The sequence below is a fragment of the Trachypithecus francoisi genome, unplaced genomic scaffold (genome assembly GCF_009764315.1).
Source record: "Trachypithecus francoisi isolate TF-2019V2 unplaced genomic scaffold, Tfra_2.0 Lachesis_group13, whole genome shotgun sequence".
NCBI classification, from domain to species: Eukaryota; Metazoa; Chordata; class Mammalia; order Primates; family Cercopithecidae; genus Trachypithecus; species Trachypithecus francoisi.
The window spans coordinates 53516206-53536367 of record NW_022681458.1 but is presented as its reverse complement, the minus strand read 5'-3'; the positions used below and the strand labels follow the sequence as shown (position 1 = coordinate 53536367).

Below are 20162 nucleotides of genomic sequence, written 5' to 3'. Positions count from 1 at the left end.
GTGGAGAGCTAAAACATTCATGAATATCAAACAGAACAGTAGTTAACTGCATGGCATAAACTAAAGAAGTCTGAAGTAATCTTTGTGATTTTGCTTTAAACATTTCTGATCCTGGACAGGTGTGGTGGCTCACGCCTGTAATCCCAGCACTTTGGGAGGCTCAGATGGGCAGATCATGAGGTCAGGAGATTGAGACCATCCTGGCTAACATGGTGAAACTCCATCTGTAGTAATAATACAAAAAAAAAAAAATTAGCCGGGCATGGCGATGGGCTCCTGTAGTCCCAGCTACTCTGGAGACTAAGGCAGGAGAATGGGATGAACCTGGGAGGCAGAGTTTGCAGTAAGCCGAGATCGCACCACTCTAGCCTGGGTGACAGGGCAAGACTCTGTCTCAAAAAAAAAAAAAAAAAAAGAACAACAACAACAAAAATTTCTGATCCTGATCCTTTGTTTTGTTTTTCAGGGTCAAGGAAACTTATATTTTAAGCTATTTACAGCTTTTAATAACTGAGTAACATATAATTCTGTGAACAAAATTTGAAGCATATTTGTTATTCTCTACTTGATTTCTCCAAAATTTGGAAACTATTTGTGAGTATTCTTAATTTATGACAATATAGTTATTTACATAAGTGCAATAAGCATCTGTTTGCTGTGATAACAGGACACAATTTAAAAAACTGGATATTTTAACAAGGCTTTGACTGGAATGGTGTGGTTTCCTTTAAGGAATCAGACTTCACTTGTAATACCAATAAAAGCCCTTTGTAGAACTAGCTTCATACTTTGCCTACACAATCCCTGTACAGGGTTTCTGACCTATGATAAGTAAAGAATGCCACTTTCTAACAGGTCTAGGAGCCCCAAGTTATCTTGGTACCCCAAGAGGAGAGGAATTTTCCCAACTCATAGGTATTTGAGGGCACAACCCCATGGCAGGGCTCAGCTCTAAAAGAAATCTCATCTAAGATTCCTTTTATGGAACAGAGTTCCATCAAAGCCGATTTCAGAAAACCTTATGTAAAAAATAATTATTCTTGCTGCACTTTATACAAATAATCAGGCCAAGTATAATAAAACAAATCTGTCCTATCATGATTTGTCTTTAGTAAAAATGGGAAACTGGAGAGAGGAATTATGTTTCAAAAACTATGATACACTTGTTATTAAATTCTAGTCTCATCAGTTGTTTTTAAGTTTGTTTCTGCAATTTAGGCTAACCCTGCTTGTTCCTGTGAACCAACCAGTGATTTCTGGCTGCTATTCAGAAGAAACAAGAGGGATAAGTGATGTAAAAATCTGGATCAATTATCTTGGGCATATTGGAATCAGCTAGCAGCCTCATACCAGCTTAGTTCCAACAGTTGCTCAGTTCATGGAAAGCCTTCTAATCTAGTATACTTGGAATAATTTTACTTATTTTGTTTACTCTTGTGGAATATACTGCTGTTGTACTCTTTGTGTAGGAATGCAGGACAAGCTTACTGAATGTTTTCTTAAATTGAACACTTATTAATCTTCCAGATATTATCTTTTGTCTGAACTGGGAGTTATGAATGGCCCTCACCATACCAATGCTTTCTGACTGAGCTCCCCTCTACCCTGAAAATAAGAGATCCTAATAGTTAGGCATGAATATCATCGCTGCTACTCAGCCTGAAGTAGTTACAGAAGATGGAGCTTTGTCCCTCTACAACCCTTAGGATTAACAGTTCTCTTATAAAAGTGGTGGGTGGAAGGGCAGGGGAAGGGGAAGGGGAAGGTGGCTCATGCCTATAATCCCAGGATTTTGGCAGGCTGAGGGGGTAGGATCACCTGAAGTCAGGAGTTTGAGACCAGCCTGACCAACATGATGAAACTCCATCTCTACTAAAAATACAAAAATTATCCAGGTGCGGTGGCAGGTGCTTGTAATCTCAGCTGCTTGGGAGGCTGAGGCAGGAGAATCACTTGAACCTGGGAGGTGGAGGTAGCAGTGGGCCAAGATCTTGCCATTGTACTCCAGCCTGGGCAACAAGAGCTAAACTCCATCTCAAAAATAAATAAATAAAAGAAACGGAGGGGAAAAATCTCAGAGGCATGTGAACCAGAGCAACTCCATCTTGAATAGGAGCTGGGTAAAATAAAGTTGAGACCTACTGGGCTGCATTCCCAGATAGTTAAGGCATTCTAACTTACAGGATGAGACAGGAGGCCAGCACAATACATAGATCATAAAGACCTTGCTGACAACATGTTGCAGTAAAGAATTATACCACCAAAACTAAGATGGCTGTAAGAGTGACCTCTGGTCATCCTTACTGCTACACTCTCACCAGCACCATGACAGTTTACAAATGCCATAGTAACATCAGGAAGTTACCCTATGTGGTCTAGTAAGGGGAGGCATACCCTATGACTAAAGGGAGTTACCCTATATGGTCTAAAAAGGATATGTTTAGCATATCCTTAGGAAATAACCATAAAAATGAGCAACCAGCAACCCTTGGGGTTGCTCTGTCTATGGAGAAGCCATTCTTTTATTTCGTTCCCTTCTTAATAAACTTATTTTCACTTTATGGACTCACCCTGAATTCTTTCCTGTCTGAGTTCCAAGAACACTCTCTTGGGGTCTGGATCAGGACCCCTTTCCTCTAACATGTGGAGAAAGAGTATGGACATTTGAGTTAACTGAAACCATAATCCCATTTTTTCCCAATCATTATGAGTGCCCTTCTTAAGACTGATAATCTACACATTTACCTGGTGGATTCACCTCTAAATCTAGTTCTATCTACTTTATGGGAGGAAGTAGGTGAAATAATTCGTGTAAAGATTTTAACACTGTAACTGTAATAGGTCTGTTGCCCGATGCACAAGACAAGTAAATACTCACTATAACAGAGAAACAGGTTTAATCATAAGGCCACCAAATGAGGAGACAGGAGGAAACCTTAAATCCATCTTCCTGAGGATGTTGGGGCTGGGGGGTTTTCAGGGTTTTAGAGGGCAAACGTATAGAGAGTGTTGATTGACCAAAGAGTGCAGAGTGAAGTGATGGGACAGGGAGATGAAGAAACTGTATTATGCTGATTCTGTTTCTCGGTGGGGGTCTTTAAACCAGTTGGCACCAGCGGTTTCACTGGAATTTGGAATCTGAAAAACATCTTAAACAATTATTAAACAAAAGACACATGATTCTAATGTCAGAAGTCCTACCTATGTTAAAGAAAAACCTTATGATTCTGAAGTCAGAAATCCCATGTATAGAAACAAAGGGAATGCAAATGTCAGTATCTAGTGCTACGTGACTTTTGGTTATAAGAAGTGGGTCAAAGTGAAGCCTGATAAATGCTTAATTATATTTCTTTCCAGAATTCTCATGAACCTTGCAAGGTGATTTCCACACAGTGTTTGCTCCATAAATAATAATCATTTTTACCTGTATTTATCCATATTTACCCATAAATATTAACTATGTATAATATGGATGTTTGAGGAGTGAGGAAGAGGCAAGTAGGGAAGAATTCAGGAAAAGGCTTGTCAGAGGAATAAGAACAAATTAGACTTCTTTGCAGTTTTGCCTGTTTTGTGGTGGCAGTCAACATGATCCACAAAACAAGTTGCATCAGACTTCCACTACTCCAACTTTTCTATAAGAGCTATCATTCTAAAATGCATATAAGATCATGATCATCCTGAACTGGTTACCTTTAGCCAACAGAATAAAATCCAAATGGCTTAGAAAGGCATGCATTTAACCCAAATTAATCTACAAATTTAATGTGCTCCTAATTAAAATTTCAGCAGAGCTTTTCTGGGAGCTTGATGGGTTGATTTAAAACACATATTGAAGAACAGAAAGGCCAAAAAAAGTGAAAAAAAAATAAGAAGAATAGAAAAATAGGAATATTAACCTGCTATCACCAAAATCTTGTGTTCCCCTAAATTCATTTGTGGAAATTCTAACCCCAAAGGTGATAATGTTAAGAAGTGGGGCCTTTGGGAGGTGATTGGATTAGTGCCTTCAGAAAAGAAGCATGAGGGAACTTGTTTACCCCTTTCACTGTGTGAAGATACTGCACTATTCTATAAACGAGGAAATGAACTGTCATCAGAACCGAAATCTGCTGGTGCCTTGATCTTGAATATCCCAGTCTCCAAAATGAGAAATAAATTTCTGTTGCTTGTAAGCCACCCAGTTTATGATGTTTTCTTATAACAGTCTGATAAACCAAGACATTACCAAATCAGAAAAAATATATATATTTTAAAGCTCCAGTATGTAAAATGATTATCATTATAACCATACCATTTTAAACACTACATTGCAGGGATAGACAAGCGATTAATGAAACAGAATACAGATATTTGATAATTGGCATTTTAACAAAAGTAAAATGATGAACTACTTTATAAATAGTGCTAGAAAAATCAGTAATTCATATGCAACAAAATGATCTTATTTTTTCTATGTCATTTTATATACAAAAATAAATTCCAAGTGAGTAAATATCTTAATATAAAAATCAACTTTTATCACTTCTGGAAGTAAGGGTAGTAGCCTATATTTAGGACTCCAGGTCAAATGAATTTATTAAACAAACATAAAATGTGTAATCTCCAATAAGAAAGATGGATAACTTTGACTACATTAGAATTTAAAACTTTACTACTAAAAGTGACCTTATAAAATGTGAAAAGGGAAGTCTAACCATTACTAATAATTGGAAAATATGAAGGTTGCCTACAAATCAATAAGATAAAGAGAAAATCTGATTAAAACAAAATAATCAAAAAGGCTAGGAACAGGCAAACTGCAAAAGGAGAAACTCAAGTAGTTAATAAGCAGATGAAAAGCCGCTCAATCTCTCTAGTAATCAGAGAAATACAAAATAAAACCACAATAAAATGTGATTTCATATTCATCAAACTGGGAAGCATTTTTTTAAAAATGTCTCATATTGGAAAGAAAGTGAAGAAATAATTATCCTCATTCATTGCTGAAGGAAATATATATTTCCTCTGGAAAGAAATTTTGTAATATCTCATAAGTTGGAGGTGTACGTGATCTAAGAGCCAAACTTTCACTCCTAGGAATGTATCCCAGAGAAATTCTCACATTTTTTTGTATAAGACATATGTATGAGAATGATTTCTTAAATCATTTTATGATATGTAAGATATTATTATGTAGCACCCATTCTACAGTGTTTTTACCTATATTAACTCTTTTCAGCTTCACAGTAACCCTCTGAAGTAGATCCTAATTTTATCCTCATTTACAGATGAAGAAATTGAGATACAAAAGAGGAAGAAATTTGCCATGTTCATAGAGCTGATAAGTGGTGAAACAGATTTTAAAGCAGATAGTCTAGTCCATCCTCCTCATCCATATGTTATAACAGCTCATACGCCTAAAGGGAAAAATTTAGAAACATGCTAAATGTCCATCAACAAAGAACTAAATAAGTATAGTCATAAAATAGAAAATTTTACAGTTTCATCTATCAACAAGGGCAAACTGGGTGTGGTGACTCATGTCTGTAATCCCAGTATTTTGGGTGGATGAAGTGAGAGGATTGCCTGAGGTCAGAAGTTTGAGACCAGCCTGGGCAATATACTCAGACCTTCTTCTTACTATAGAAAAAAAAAAAAAAGTAGAAAAAAAAAAAGAAAAATAGCTGGGTGGGATGGCACACCCCTGTAGTTTCAGATATTCAGGAGACTAAAGCAGGTGGATTGATTGGGTTCAGGAGTTCAAGACTGCAGTTATCTCTTGTACTACCACTGCACTACAGCCTAGGTAACAGAGCGAGACTCCAGACTCCATCTCAAAAACAACAACAACAACAAACAAGCAAAAACATCAGAAAAATCTTGACAAAAAAGGTTACAGATGAGTATGTCAATTTGATATAATTTATACATTTTTATACATTTATACACCATTTAAAATAAAATACATTATTTTTAGATATATATAATAAAGTGAATATGTTATACATAAGAATAATAAATATCAAATTCTGGTTAACAGAAGATATAATTGGAAGATACCAATTATACATCAATAAAGCTGGAAGAAAAAATAAAGCAAAGAAAATTAGTTTAACACCAGAAAGAAGAAGAAGAAAAAAAAACAATTAATGAAGGAAATGGGGCCAGGGAGGAGTATAGAAGAAATTTCAAATATATCCAAAGGTTAAAAGGAAAGGATTTGAAGAGAGTCTGGTACAACATTAATGTTTGTCAAAATTATGAGATAGATACTCAAATGTTTCTTAAATTATTTTGTGTAATTTCCTGTATGTATATTTTATAATGATAGTACTACTAGTAAAAATCATAACAGAAACACAGTTTGGCCCTCACTGTGCAACTTTCTCCTCTTTCCTTGTTGTTCCAGATTTGGGAAGCAGGTTGACATGGTCTTTCCAGGGAGGAAATCTCATCTACTCCCAAATCCTAATATCTTATTCCTAACAGTGTTTTACATGTGGGCTCCTAAGGTTGTGACTCATCACATTGTGAGTTCTACTCTCCTTGCAATGGCTGCTAGATCCAAAGTGGCATCTAATCTTGGTCACATGTGGTGCCAGCCCAGCTCTCCCTACCCCTGTCATTCTTGACTCTGATTCCTACCCTAGTGATCACAATAAGTTTCCTTGGGGAGTGTCTAGTGTACTTTGTCCTTTTAAGGAAGGTCCAGCTCAAACCATAAGAGTGATTATAATAAAACTCAACCATAAAAGACAATGATTCCTATACCCAGTTTCCTTCAAGTCTCCTCAGGTATTATGCTAATTTATCTCTATTCTTTTCAGAAGACTGAACATTTCCTGACAAGAAGATTAAAGAGACAGCCTTTATAAGGAAGAAACAGCAACTACAAAACCATCATCCTAAATTCATATCACTAAGAAAAAGACATGTAAGTGCTTCTTCTCCAAAAAAGTATGGTCCACTTTAAGATGACCCACTGTGTACCCCAAAACTGAGAAGGTATCGACAACTTTTTAAAATATATTTTTTACACACACACACACACACACACACACACACACACACACACATATTTGTTTTGAGACAGGGTCTCACTCACTGCCCAGACTAAAGTGCAACAGCACAATCACAGCTCACTGCAGCCTCAACCTCTGGGGTTCCAGTGATCTTCCTACCTCAGCCTTCCTAGTAGCTCAGACCACAGGTGTGCACCACTACACCCTAATTTTTATTTTTTGTACAGACAGGGTCTCCCCATGTTGTCCAGGCTGTTCTTGACCTCCTGGGCTCAAGTGATCCTCCAGCAGTGGCCTCCCAAAGTGCTGGGATTACAGGCATGAGCCACAGAGGCTGGCCTGACAGCTTTTAAGCAGTAGTACTGATTGCTTAGTTTCTGACTAGTCAGGTTCCCACCAATATGATTCATCCGCATTTTAGAAAACCTGAAAGTGGGTATGATGATATTCTGTTTCTACCTTTCGAGTCATCTGCAATTTTAAAGAGATAATTTTTATTATTTTATAGAGTCATTTTTACACAAATTTAAAACTTTAAGGGAAAGGAATTATGTTCCCACAGCTCAATTTCAGGCATCATTGAGCAGGTGGGAGATCTGTCCCCCTTTTCTGTTTTTGTTTAATTAAAGTTTTGACTTTGTTTATGTCTCCATGTAAGACATTCTTATTCATGCATTCCATTTCACATAACTAATCCAAATTATTTCATTTCAACATATATCATTTCTACTTATTAATATTTATATCCGTATAGGAAATAAGTATTTAATACTTGTCTGTTGTAATTTAAAAAAAAATCTATTCATCTCTTTATATAATACTATCTAAAATGCAAACTAGTATATTGGTTTAATAAGCTCTTACACCATTTCATAGAAAATTACATTTATCATCTCTGTCTTTCTGTATTGGGATAGAATGTCAAAAGGTAAAATAATATAGTTTTTTATGATGATAATGTTATAAAATAAATAATCTAACATTTTAAAAGCATTTATTATTTCAGATGTTTTTCCCTCTTACATGATACAGATTTATTCCATATAATTAAGTCTACAGTAACTAATCATACAAGACGATTAACTGTGCACATTTATTTTTGAGAAGGCAAAAGGGAGCCTCATCCGTGGTGTCCTATGCAGTTTAGTTTCTTTTCATAAATATTTCAGATTCCTTTGGGCCTGTGACATACTTTATTTTACTAATAAAAAAGACAAGGCAAACAAACTCCCTCCATCCATTTTTTAAAAATAAGATTGTAAGACTCATGCACAGAATGTTTTTGGCAGAAGTCAAAACTTTATTATTCTCCTGACAAACTTTTTGAGAGTTTCTTTAATGATTGTGATATAGGCTCTGCCACATGCCTGACAATAAGATGTGTTTGGCAGATAATATCAGGATATAATCTGAGTATATAGCTATTGATGTTAGAAGTGCTTATACCTAAGAGTCATATGGTTTTATTACAGAAACATCAATGTTCAGCAAGCTCTAGATATATCTATGATTTAATAATGTTTATCTTTAATTGATTCAGTAAACAGTTGTCAAATGCCTGCTATACGTCAGGGAACAAGAGCTAAGGAAACAAAACTAATAAAATTACTTTCTTGACTGAAGGAATTCCGGTTTTGTGAGGAAATAAATATGAATAAACAAGAACAAAAAAGAATAATATTACACATAATGAGGTGGATAAAGTTTTATTTGCCACAATGCCTCTATGGTAGAGTGTATTATTATGCATAAATATTCACTGTCCTTTCTGTTTGAAGAAGAGAAATCATAGCTTCCTTAAAATATTGATGCCATATGTGCCTGCATGACTTGATTAACTAATGTAACATGAGGTTAAGTGATACACATCACACAGGCCAACATGGAGTTTATCATTCTGCTTTCCCTTTTCCAAGGAAAAAGGAAAAAAAGAAATTTACTATTAGTATTTATACTAGAAGCAGCAATATCTTCCTGAATCTTCAAGTAAAAAATACTTAGATTCGTAGCTGACCTAGATTGAACATATAAGGTGAGTGAGGAGTAAACTTTTGTTACGAAGCCTCTGAGACTTAGAGATTATTTATTACTTGATATGGTTTGGCTGTGTCCTGACCCAACTCTGATCTTGAATTCCTACATGTTGTAGGAGGGACCCAGTGGAGGTAATTGAATCTTGGGGGCAGGTATTTCCCATGCTGTTCTGTTCTCGTGATAGTGAATACGTCTCACAAGATCTGATGGTTTTAAAAAGGGGAGGTTGCCTGCACAAACCTTTTTTTCTTGTGTGCTGCCATATGAGACCTGCCTTTCACCTTCTGCCATGATTGTGAGGCCTCCCTGGCCATGTGAAACTGTTAAGTCCAATAAAATTCTGTCTTTTGTAAATTGCCCATTCTCAGGTATGTCTTTATCAGCAGCATGAAAACAGACTAATACATTACTGCAGCATAACCTATCCTATCCAGACTGATACAGTCCCTTGGAGTTGCACAGCACATGTTTTAACAAAATGCTCCAATAACCCCGTGTGAAGTAAAATTGGAGCCTCTGAAGTCATAGATGGAACTTCACTAAGAGGACTTTGCCACTCCAGTTGAGATTCAAGGAATTCATTTACTGTTAGTAAGATGGACCAATACTATTAGAATTAGGGGTAGAAAGGAGAGGTAGTAGAAGATAAGAAAAAAAAAAAAACAACACATAAACATAAAACTACAGAAAACAAAAAAACTGCCTAAGTATGAGACTGCTGTGGGAGCAGGTGGAGAATATCAGGGCTAGTGATTTGGGTTTTTACAGACCTCGACATTAGCTTAGGTACGACTATATATTACTAAATTGTTAAGCACTAGGCTACTGACATTAAATTACTCTATGACAGTATATCTCTCCTATAGTGAGACACAAAATAGATGTGGAAAACGAACAGAAAAAAATCCAGAGCAAGGTAACAAGTCTCCCATGTCTAACTATCTCTACTTGCCCACATAATTATCACATCCCTGTCCATTGACTGATTCCTGTGATTTGTGTTGGCAAGCTGGCTTGCTTGAAGTTTATGGATTGGTTTGCATCCATTTAGAGATCAAGGAACATAAAGCATAATCAAATATATGACACCATGTAAATATATACATTTTGGTAGAACTACTTTGGCATAAGACCTAGACATGTTTTTAGGTTCCAACAATTGCACAGTTGGAGTTTCCAAACAATTGTAAAATATAGCCAGATTTTTGTTTGTTTGTTTTTTAGATGGAGTCTCGCTCTGTCACCCAGGCTGGCATGCAGTGGTATGATCTCTGCTCACTGCAACCTCTGCCTACCGAGTTCAAGTAGTTCTCCTGCCTCAGCCTCCCAAGTAGTTGGGACTGCAGGTGCATGCCACCACACCCGGCTAATTTTTTGTGTTTTAGTAGAGACGGGTTTTCACCGTGTTGCCCAGGCTAATCTCGAACTCCTGAGCTCTGGCAATCCACCTGTCTCGGCCTCCCAAAGTAAGTATAGCCAGAAAAATAAAGGGATAGAGAACTACCTCCAATGTATGTATTTCAATGTAGCTCTTCAGAGATAGTGCTATATGTTTATTTATTTTCTATCTTTTTAGTAACTTTAGTGGTTGAAAGTCTGGGATGAAAAATGGAAAGTCAGCAATAACAACGGATGGTGCTGTCTGCAAATAGTGCAGGAGAGCAACTAGTCAAATACCACAGACAATATTTCTTCAATCATTCCACAGAATATGTGAAGTGTAATCTGTTCCTGGCGCTGAGCTGAGCTTAATTTTTGGCCCCTGTGAACCATGTTAGAACTCCCAGTCTTGTGGCACAGCAAAATATTTAAATTCACAATGCAGTAAAGGCCTTTTTCTTCTCATTGAGAACAAACCAGTATAGAACCGATGACTCTAATACTTATCCCAAACCACCATGCCTTTATAGATTTCATCACTTAGTATGTGGATCATATAGAAACTCAATAACGTACTTTTCTATTTATGCTTTCTGTCTGTAAGATAATAATGTGGATATTTTGATGTTTGAATTTATCTGATCAAACTAAGAAAAGTTCATCACAAAATTATCTCAGCATTTTATATTGTCTCTCAAGCGCACCATTTATTTGCTCTTTGATTTTATTTCAGAAGTGTTGATTTTGATCATATCTGAAACATGTATAACTCCAATCCAAGTAAATTCTAATTTATGTGGTTCATTTCACAATCTTTAGGAACTTAACTACAAATAGTAAAATAGTTCAATGTCTATAACATTTTTGATTATGTTAACTTTAAATTCTACAGATTGTTAAATAAAATATTTTTAAGGAAAAAAAATCCGTGGAAACAGGAAGAAGAAGAACATGAAAGCACAAAGAAAATCAAAAAATATTTTTAGATACAGACGACTCTTGATTACTCAGAAAATTAACTAGCTTCAGATATTCCGAAAGAGCTGGTTAGAGAGTGGGAGGGCGTTAGGGAATCAAGCAGGTGATATTTCTCAGTTTGAAGTCAGTAATTTGGAGTTTAAGCTTTAATGTCCCCTTTCCTACCTCGTATAAGGGTTGCTAATTAAGGATAATTACCCAGATTATAAACCTTTTTCCTGGGGATATAAATGAACAGAAGAAGGACACAGCTGCAAAACCAGGATGAGCAATGCTTCTCAGACTTTACTGTGCCCACTAATCACCTGGGGATTTTGTTAGAATGCAAATTCTGAGTAAGCAGATCTGGAGCTGGGCCTAAGATTCTGCATTTCTAACAAGCTCCCACCTAATACCTACGCAACTGATTCTTGCATCACACTTTTTTGAGCAGCAAGATTGGACTTGAATAGTTCTAATGATGTTTTATCTATGACTTACTCATTACTGCAGTTAATTGAGTATCCACTCTATTTTTACTTGCATTGGCAGAATAGTTTATTTATAGGTTATAAAATGATAAAAATAACACAAATCTCTTTACTTATGTGACCAATCTATTATTTTGTTTAAATGGAATAGAAGTCAGAAGAATGAAATTGAGACAAAGGTATTTTTTCAAATAACCATTTTAGAAAAACTAGGCAGCAGAAAGAAACAAAATAAACCTCTCTTTACCCAAATGATAGCTTGGTTTTAATTTGGCCATATAACATTTTTACTGAAAATATCTAAAATAATTTATATAATAGTAAGTTAATTTGGTCCTATCTAGCTAGTTGGCTTGGAGCAATTTAAATTTTATGTCTCCACCTGTAAAATAAATAAATTGAATAAAATTAGTTGGATTGTCTTAAAATTCTGAAATTGCGTAAGGATTTTTTTATACTTTTACCTAGCACTAACATAAATTAACATCGATCAGTGAATATAGTAAAAGTTTGACCTCAAGTCCTAAACAATCAAGTGTAAAACAATATAGAAATCTGGTATCTTACTGAGAAACAAAAATAGGATAACAGACTTGAATGCCAGCTCTGCTCCTTCTTGACTGAGGAACTTTGTTTTGCTTCAGTTTCCGATTCAATAAAAAGGGGAAGGAAAACTGAAAATGTGTTGATTAAATTATTTGAATTGCTGATGACCTTACAAGGCTGAAAATGAGAAGCAACAAAACACGGAAGATTTTTGCTTTTTTTCCTTTTTGTACACCTCTGATAGAAGCCTCAGATAAAAGCAAAACTCCCAAAATTCAATGTCATTTGTAAGTTAATCTTGACAACTACAGAGGGTGAATAAGAACTGTCAGGTTTTATACTACTATAGTAGTCAAAGCCAACTACAATGCTTTTCTAAAAGAAAGGAGGTATTCTTAATAGAAACATCAATTTTGAACTTTATTATTAAGGCAATATTTAGAGTTAAAAAGTAATTTACTATTATTGTTTAGAATTTACCTTTGGAATTTAAAGTATTTGAGAAAAGCCACATATAGTAAACCCACTTCTGCTTCTGGCTAAAATGAAGCAATATGAGCAAGATGTAAATTCATGACTGAAAATAAGATTTTAAAAATCATACAAAAATGATGGGTTTTTAAGACATTGGAGATCCAGCAACTAAAGACAGTCATCTTTGAGAGACAGGAAACAAATGAGATAAGACTTACAATTGCCCTACCTTACTGCCTGGAAAGACTCATTGGGCCTCGATGCCAGGACAGGAAACACAGGAAGGACTTAATGATCTCCCTGATATGAGCAAACTGAGTTGGGAGTCTAGGGAGGTAAAGGTGGCTAGAGTTTTCAGGGCTGGGTATGTGACAGGAATGAGCTTCATAGAAAGAAGTTTTACAGCTTGGGCCTACTTAAGTTCTCTGCTGAGTACTGATCAGTACATCCATGTGAGGAAACTACCCAGCTACCCAAGGCCAAGAAAAGAGCCACCCAAAAGGATTAGAAGGAACAAACCCAGGAGCTAACACAAAGCCAGGAACAGTTACTTTTACCAAAAGCCAGAGTGGAAAATTTGCTAATTATTGATGAATTAGCTAGACTGCTCAAAAAGGTTTTAAATCACTAGTAGAACAAAATGAAGCCTAGACTAAATGTTGCTTTGATAAAGGCTAACAAGGCTTAAAAGCAAGAGACAAATGACCAAATGGTTTCTAAATGATGTAACCGTTTCCCAGAAAAAGAGTTCAAGAATATTTATAGGAATAGTTAGACATCCAACATCTAATAAGGTAAAATACATAATGTCCGGCATCCAATCTGTTCTGCAAGAAGGCATGAAAATATAACTCATAATGAAGAAAACAAAAAAATCAATGTAAACCAACCCAGAAATGACTCAGATAATGGAATTAGCAGACAAGAACTTGAAAACGGAATTATAAGTGTATTACATGTGTATAAGAAACCAAAGAAAAGATTGAACACATTAAATAGAGATAAAAATGATATTAAAAATACAAAAGACAGTGCCAGGAGCGGTAGCCAGCACTTTGGGAGGCCAAGGCAGGCAGATCACGAGGTCAGGAGATAGAGACCATCCTGGTTAACATGGTGAAACCCCGTCTCTACTAAAAATACAAAATATAAATAAATAAATAATTAGCTGGGCATGGTGGCAGGTGCCTGTAGTCCCAGTTACTCGGGAGGCTGAGGCAGGAGAATGGCATGAACCCAGGAGGCGGAGGTTGCAGTGAGCCGAGATCACACCACTGCACTCCAGCCTGGGCAACAGAGTGAGACTCTGTCTCAAAAAAACAAAACAAAACAAAACAAAACAAAACAAAAAACCCAAAAGACAGAATTCTAGATCTTAAAACTTTAATATCTAAGATTTAAAATACATTGGAAAGAATTACCAGTAGATTACACATAGCAGACAAAGAGACTTTTGTGCTTGAATACACAACAATATAAACTATCCAAAAACTCAGAGAAAAGTCTAAAAAACAAAAAAAGAGCACAACTTTAGTGAGTTGTAGTACATTTCAAGTGATCTAATATACATGTAATAAGAGCCTTCAAAGGAAAGGAGCAAAAGAAAAATTATTTGAAGACATAATGACTGAATCTTTTCCAAATGTGATGAAAACTGAAAGCCCACAAATTCAAGACTCTCAACACATTTTCAAGCATAAGAAACATGAAGCAAACTACATCAAACTACATCATAATCAAATTGTTTAAAACCAGTGATAAAGAGGAAATCTCAAAAACCATAAAAGAAAAAGGACACATTACATTAAGAAAAACAAAAATAAAGATGACAGCAAAATTCTCACTAGAAACAATGCAAGCCAAAGGAAATTAGATCAACATCTTTTTACTGATGTTCAAAGAAAAAAAAAACTGTCAATCTATAACTCTATGCTCAGAGAAAATATGTTCCAGAAATGAAGGCAAAGACACAAAGACATTTTTAGACATATAACTGACAAAACTTTATTACCATGAGTCAAAAAATATGTTGAAGCAAGTCCTTCAGACACAGAAAATGATACCATATGGAAATCGGATCTATGCAACTGAATGAAGAGAACTGAAATGTAACTAGGTAAATAAAAGGGTTTAAAAATAGTTTAAAATGTTTAAAAGGCATTTGGCTGCTTAAAGCAAAAATGATAACAATGTATAGTTGGGGTTATAACATAGGTAGAATTAAAAAGTATAAAAGATCAAAAAGTTTAAAGGGGAAAATGGAGGCATCCTGTCATAAGGTTCTTATACTACACAGAAATTGATACCTTACTTGCGGTAGACTATAATAGATTAAATGTGCATACTATTAAACAGTAAAGCAACAGTGAAGAAAACAAGAGTAATAACTAATTAAAACAAATAGAAAATCAAATTGTAAAAAAAGCACTCAACCCAACAGAAGATGGGAAATGAGAAAAGGGCAAAAAAAGAACAGATAGCACAAACAGAAAACAAATATTAAGATGGTAGATTAAAATACAATCATATCAATAATCATATTAAATATTAATGATAAAAAAACTCAAAAAGGCAGAGATTATTGAGATTTTAAAAAGCAAGAACACACTGCATATGATCTACAAAATAAATCTTTAAGTATAAATAAATACATTAAAAACAAAAAGATGGAAAAAGGCATGGCATCTTAACACTAATCCAAGGAAAGATATAATGTCTATACTAATATCAGACATAGGAGAATTCAGAGGAAAAATATTACAAGGGATAAAAAGCACCACTTCATTATAAAAACAGGGTCAATTCATTGAGAGGTTGTAACAATCCTAAATGTTTATGCACTTACCAATAGAGCTTCAAAACACCTGGAGCAAAAATTAATAGAATTTTAAGGAGAAATATACAAATCCACAAATATAGTTGGAGATTTTAACACCACTCTCTCCATGATTGATAGAAAGTAGATGAAAAATTAAGTAAGGATGTAGATGTTTCTAAAAGGCGATCAACCAACTGATCTTATTTAAATTTTTAGAATACTCAACAATAGAGTGAGTAGAGTACAAAAATACATTATTTGATGACAATAATATTAAATTATCGATAGAAAAATCAATAATGAGAAAATATGTGGAAAACATTTGCATATCTGAAAATACCCACATAACTACATATTTATTTATAAATATTAATATCACATTTATAAAAACTCATATGTGAAAGAGGAAATCAAAAAGGGAATTTTAGAATGTATTTTGAATTGAATGAAAATGAAATACCAAATATCAAGTGTAAAATAAAAAGCTATATAACTTCTAGAAGAAAAAACACAAATCCTTATTACTAGAGTTTTCAGCTTGGCACTATTGACATTTGGGGCTAGACAATTCTTTTGCATGGGGTGGGGTGGGGCAGTGAGGGAATGTGTGCACACACATGTATGTAGGGGGTGAACTTTTCTGTGTGTTGCAGGGTATTTAACATTATCTCTTGCCTCTAACCTACATGCCAGTAGCAACCCCCCACTGACACTAATTGTGATGACCAAAAATGTTTCCAGACTTTGCCAAATGTCTACTGGGGGAATTGAAAAAATTGCCCCAGGTTGAGAAGCACTAAAGATAGATATTTTACACCAAATATCAAAACACAGTCCACAAAAAGAAAAACATAACAAATTTGATTAATCAAAATTAAGAATTTTTGCTTTTCTAAAGAGACTGTATAAAGTATGAAAAGACAAGCTACAGAGCAGCAGGACATATCTGCAAATGACATATCTGGTAGAGGACTTGTATCCAGAATATATAAAGGACTTCCAAAATTCAATAATAAGAAAGCAAACCACCAAATAAAATTACTAGGCAAAACATTTGTAACAGTCACTTCACCAAAAAGATATATGGATGGCAATTAAGCCCATGAAAAGGTGCTCAATATTGTTAGTTATTAGAAAAGTTCAAATTAAAGCCACAATGATATACAACTGCCAAAGAATTAGAAGCAAAAACTAAAAGAGTCTGGGCATACCAAGTGTTGGCAAGAAGGTGGAACAACTGAAAACCTCCTACACTACTAACAAGAATGGAAAATATTACCACAACATTGGAAAACAGTTTGGCAGATTCTTTAAATTGGTGTAAATATTCACCAACCATGTGATACAGCCATTCCATTCCTAGGTATTTACCTAAAAAAAAAAAAACATATATTCAAACAAAGAGAAGATCATAGATGCTTTATTATGCTCATAGCTGCTTTATTTGTAATAGCCAAAAACTGAAAAATAAAAATTCTACCAATAATTGAATGGATAGACAAATTGTAGTACATGTAAAGAATGAAACACTAGTTGGCAATTAAAAAGAATTACCCATCTTTATATGCAATAACACAAATGGCTCTCAAATATGCTGAGTAAAAAAGCCAAAAGAAAAAGACAACATAGGATATAATTTCATTTATGTTAAATTATAGAAAATGCAAACTAATCTGTAGTGACACCAAATAACTCAGCAGTTGAAGATGAGGGGAGACAGGAAGAAACTAAATGATTGAAAAGAGGTAAAAGCAGACTTTTGTGATGGATATGATCATTATCTTGATTATGTTGATGGTTTTACAGCTGTACACATATGTCATAAACCGACCAATTTATACACTTTAAATGTGTACACTTTATCGTGTGTCAATTATGCCTCAATGAAACCATTTTTCTAAAAAAAAAAGTACCTAAACAAAATCACATGTAATTCCTTTGATAGCTATAATATAAACATGTGGTTTATGGTGAAAAAAGGATAATTTGGGGAAGAATTGAAAGCAAGATTTTTTAAATGAAGAACAAACTTGTCATAGGCAATAAACATTAATGCATTTTTAGTTGGTAATTTTGTTGTACTGTTTTATGAGAGAAATTTAACGCTGTTGTTAATTGTTAATTTAGCACTGTTAATTGTAAAGTTTGCAACAGCACCATGATTCTATTCCATACTGATTTCTAGTGACTATGTGAAGAGAATGATGGAGAATGACTCTAGAAGAGCAAAGAACTTAGAATGTTTCCTCCAATGTCTCTTCAGTACACACATTTTTAAAGGACAGGATAATGAATGTTTCCCTGGTGAGGAGGAGGGACAAGAATTGAGGAATTTAAATATTATAGATGAAAGGAAAAGTCCATGTCTTCCTCACCCCAATTGTGGAATTAATCTCCTTCAAGAGGAGAGGCTGTCAACTATACACAGGAGAAACAGTCATTCTTAGAACCATCTTTTCTACGTTCATTATTTCCCAATCATTACCATTTAGAAAGAGCTTTGGATCATGGGGAAGAAAACAAAAACAAATAAACAAACAAAAACACATAAGGTTGGAAGCCAGACAGATTTGAATTTTAATCTTGAATATTTCACTCATTAGCTGAGCCTTGGTTTTTAATCTGTGGAATGGATAAATTAATGTCAGTATTGCAGGATTATTGTGAAGATTAGAGAAAATTTGCATAAAGGATCAGAGGTGATAGGAAGAGAGAAGGCTGAAATTGTCTAAGCTTCTTCATATTCATTCATTCATACATTTATTTATTCATGCGGCCACATTTTCTTTTAGCCTATACTATGTATCAGAGGTTAGACACTCCTCTAGATGCATGAGTCAATCGTTGAAAAAGATGTAACCTTATTAAATTATAGCAGAGAGGCCCTCAGTTAAAATAAACATGGTAAATAAATAAATCACATCTTTTGTTAGAAGGTGAAAAATTAAAGCAAGTTAAGGGAATTCAGTAGCACAAAAATGGGTGTTCAGGGTAAGCCTCATTGAGATAGTGACATTTGACAAGAGTTAAGGGAATTCCCATTGTGAATATTTGATTGAATGGCATTCCAGGCAGAGAGAAAGCTAGTGCAAAGTCGTAAAAGCTAAGGAACACCAATGAAAAACCATGAAAGACTAAGGAGAAGAAAATAGACGAAGTTAGATATATATGGGAGTGGTGGAGGAGGCAGAGAGAGGTGACTAGCAGAGATTGTAATGAGTCTCGTGCTATTGTAAGGACTGACTTTTCCTACAAATGAAATAGAAAAAAATTTTGACTAGAAGAATGACATAATCTGACTTATATTTTAAAAAGATCACTCTGGCTGCAATATTAAGACTAAAATAGGTAAGTATGAAAGCAGGAAGAGTAGTTGAGAGTGTATTACTGGGCTCTAGGAAAGAAACAATAATGGCTTGGCCCTAGTTAGAGGAGGTGAGGTGGATATATTGTAACGATAGAACCATTCCCTTTGTCTTTTTTGAAGACAACAGGCAAACCCTGAATGAAGCCAACAGTTTGAAGACCTCTTTCTTTCCTAGCCAGGCAGTAGACTGGGTTCAAAGAACTGTATCTAGGATCCATGGTTGTGCATAAGCACGACCTTCCATAATTTGGAAATCCCTATAAGTTAATGTGACTATGCCTCATATTTCTGTCCAACATTTTCTGAGAAATTGGAAAGGAAGCCAAGTCTTCTTTAGCTTTTAAGCTGAGAGCATCCAAGGAGACAAAGTGGATTTTTCCTGGTAGCAGTGATAGGGTCTAATAATCTGCTGCTGCTGCTCTTGGCTTATAACAGGAGAGACACTGGTTCTCTCCATCATGTTCACTGCTGCTTGAAATTATAGTGGTATTTGTTCACTGTCCAGATTGCCCTCAGGAATGACAAACATATTCGCCAGCTTTCAAAAGTACTACTAAAGGTGGCTTTCAACTGTCCATAGGTGTTAATCCAAAAACCACTCCCTATTAAAGATAGTGCACACAAATCTCCTTTCCAAATCCATTTTCTAGAGAGCCCAACCCAGGACAGTACTATGGCAGCTGCACCTGAGATACAGTGAGAAGAACAAAGACGTAACCATTCACCTGAGGGTCCAACAGTCTGTTCAAAGAAGAACAACAAAACATTTAGCATAGTTCTTTATTTAAATAGAACTTCTGAGGAAGAACTTTTAAGGAAGAACATTTATAGGAAATATTTCTGAAAATAAAACATCTTCACACTAAAAAACACTCTGCAGATAAACTAGAGTATGGACACTTGAAATCTCAAATAGAGGATCCAGAGGAAGAAATACCACAAAAAACAACACAAAAGCACAAACACATGGAAAATGTGAGTGAAAATGAGAGATGTAAAGGATAGTGGAGGTAACTAATGTAACATTTGAAGAATATTAGCTCTAGCAGAAGGAAAAAAGAATACATGGAAAAGAGGAAATGATCATACAA

General features: G+C 35.0%; 1 long non-coding RNA gene across 1 annotated transcript; it reads left to right on the top strand.

The window, feature by feature from the left end:
* The first annotated feature begins 1114 nt into the window (after positions 1 to 1114).
* On the top strand, positions 1115 to 13581 carry LOC117095351. The gene is made up of 3 exons (XR_004441935.1): positions 1115 to 1249; positions 5742 to 5753; positions 13569 to 13581. It is a non-coding gene; the product is annotated as an uncharacterized LOC117095351 (long non-coding RNA).
* The last annotated feature ends 6581 nt before the right edge of the window (positions 13582 to 20162 follow it).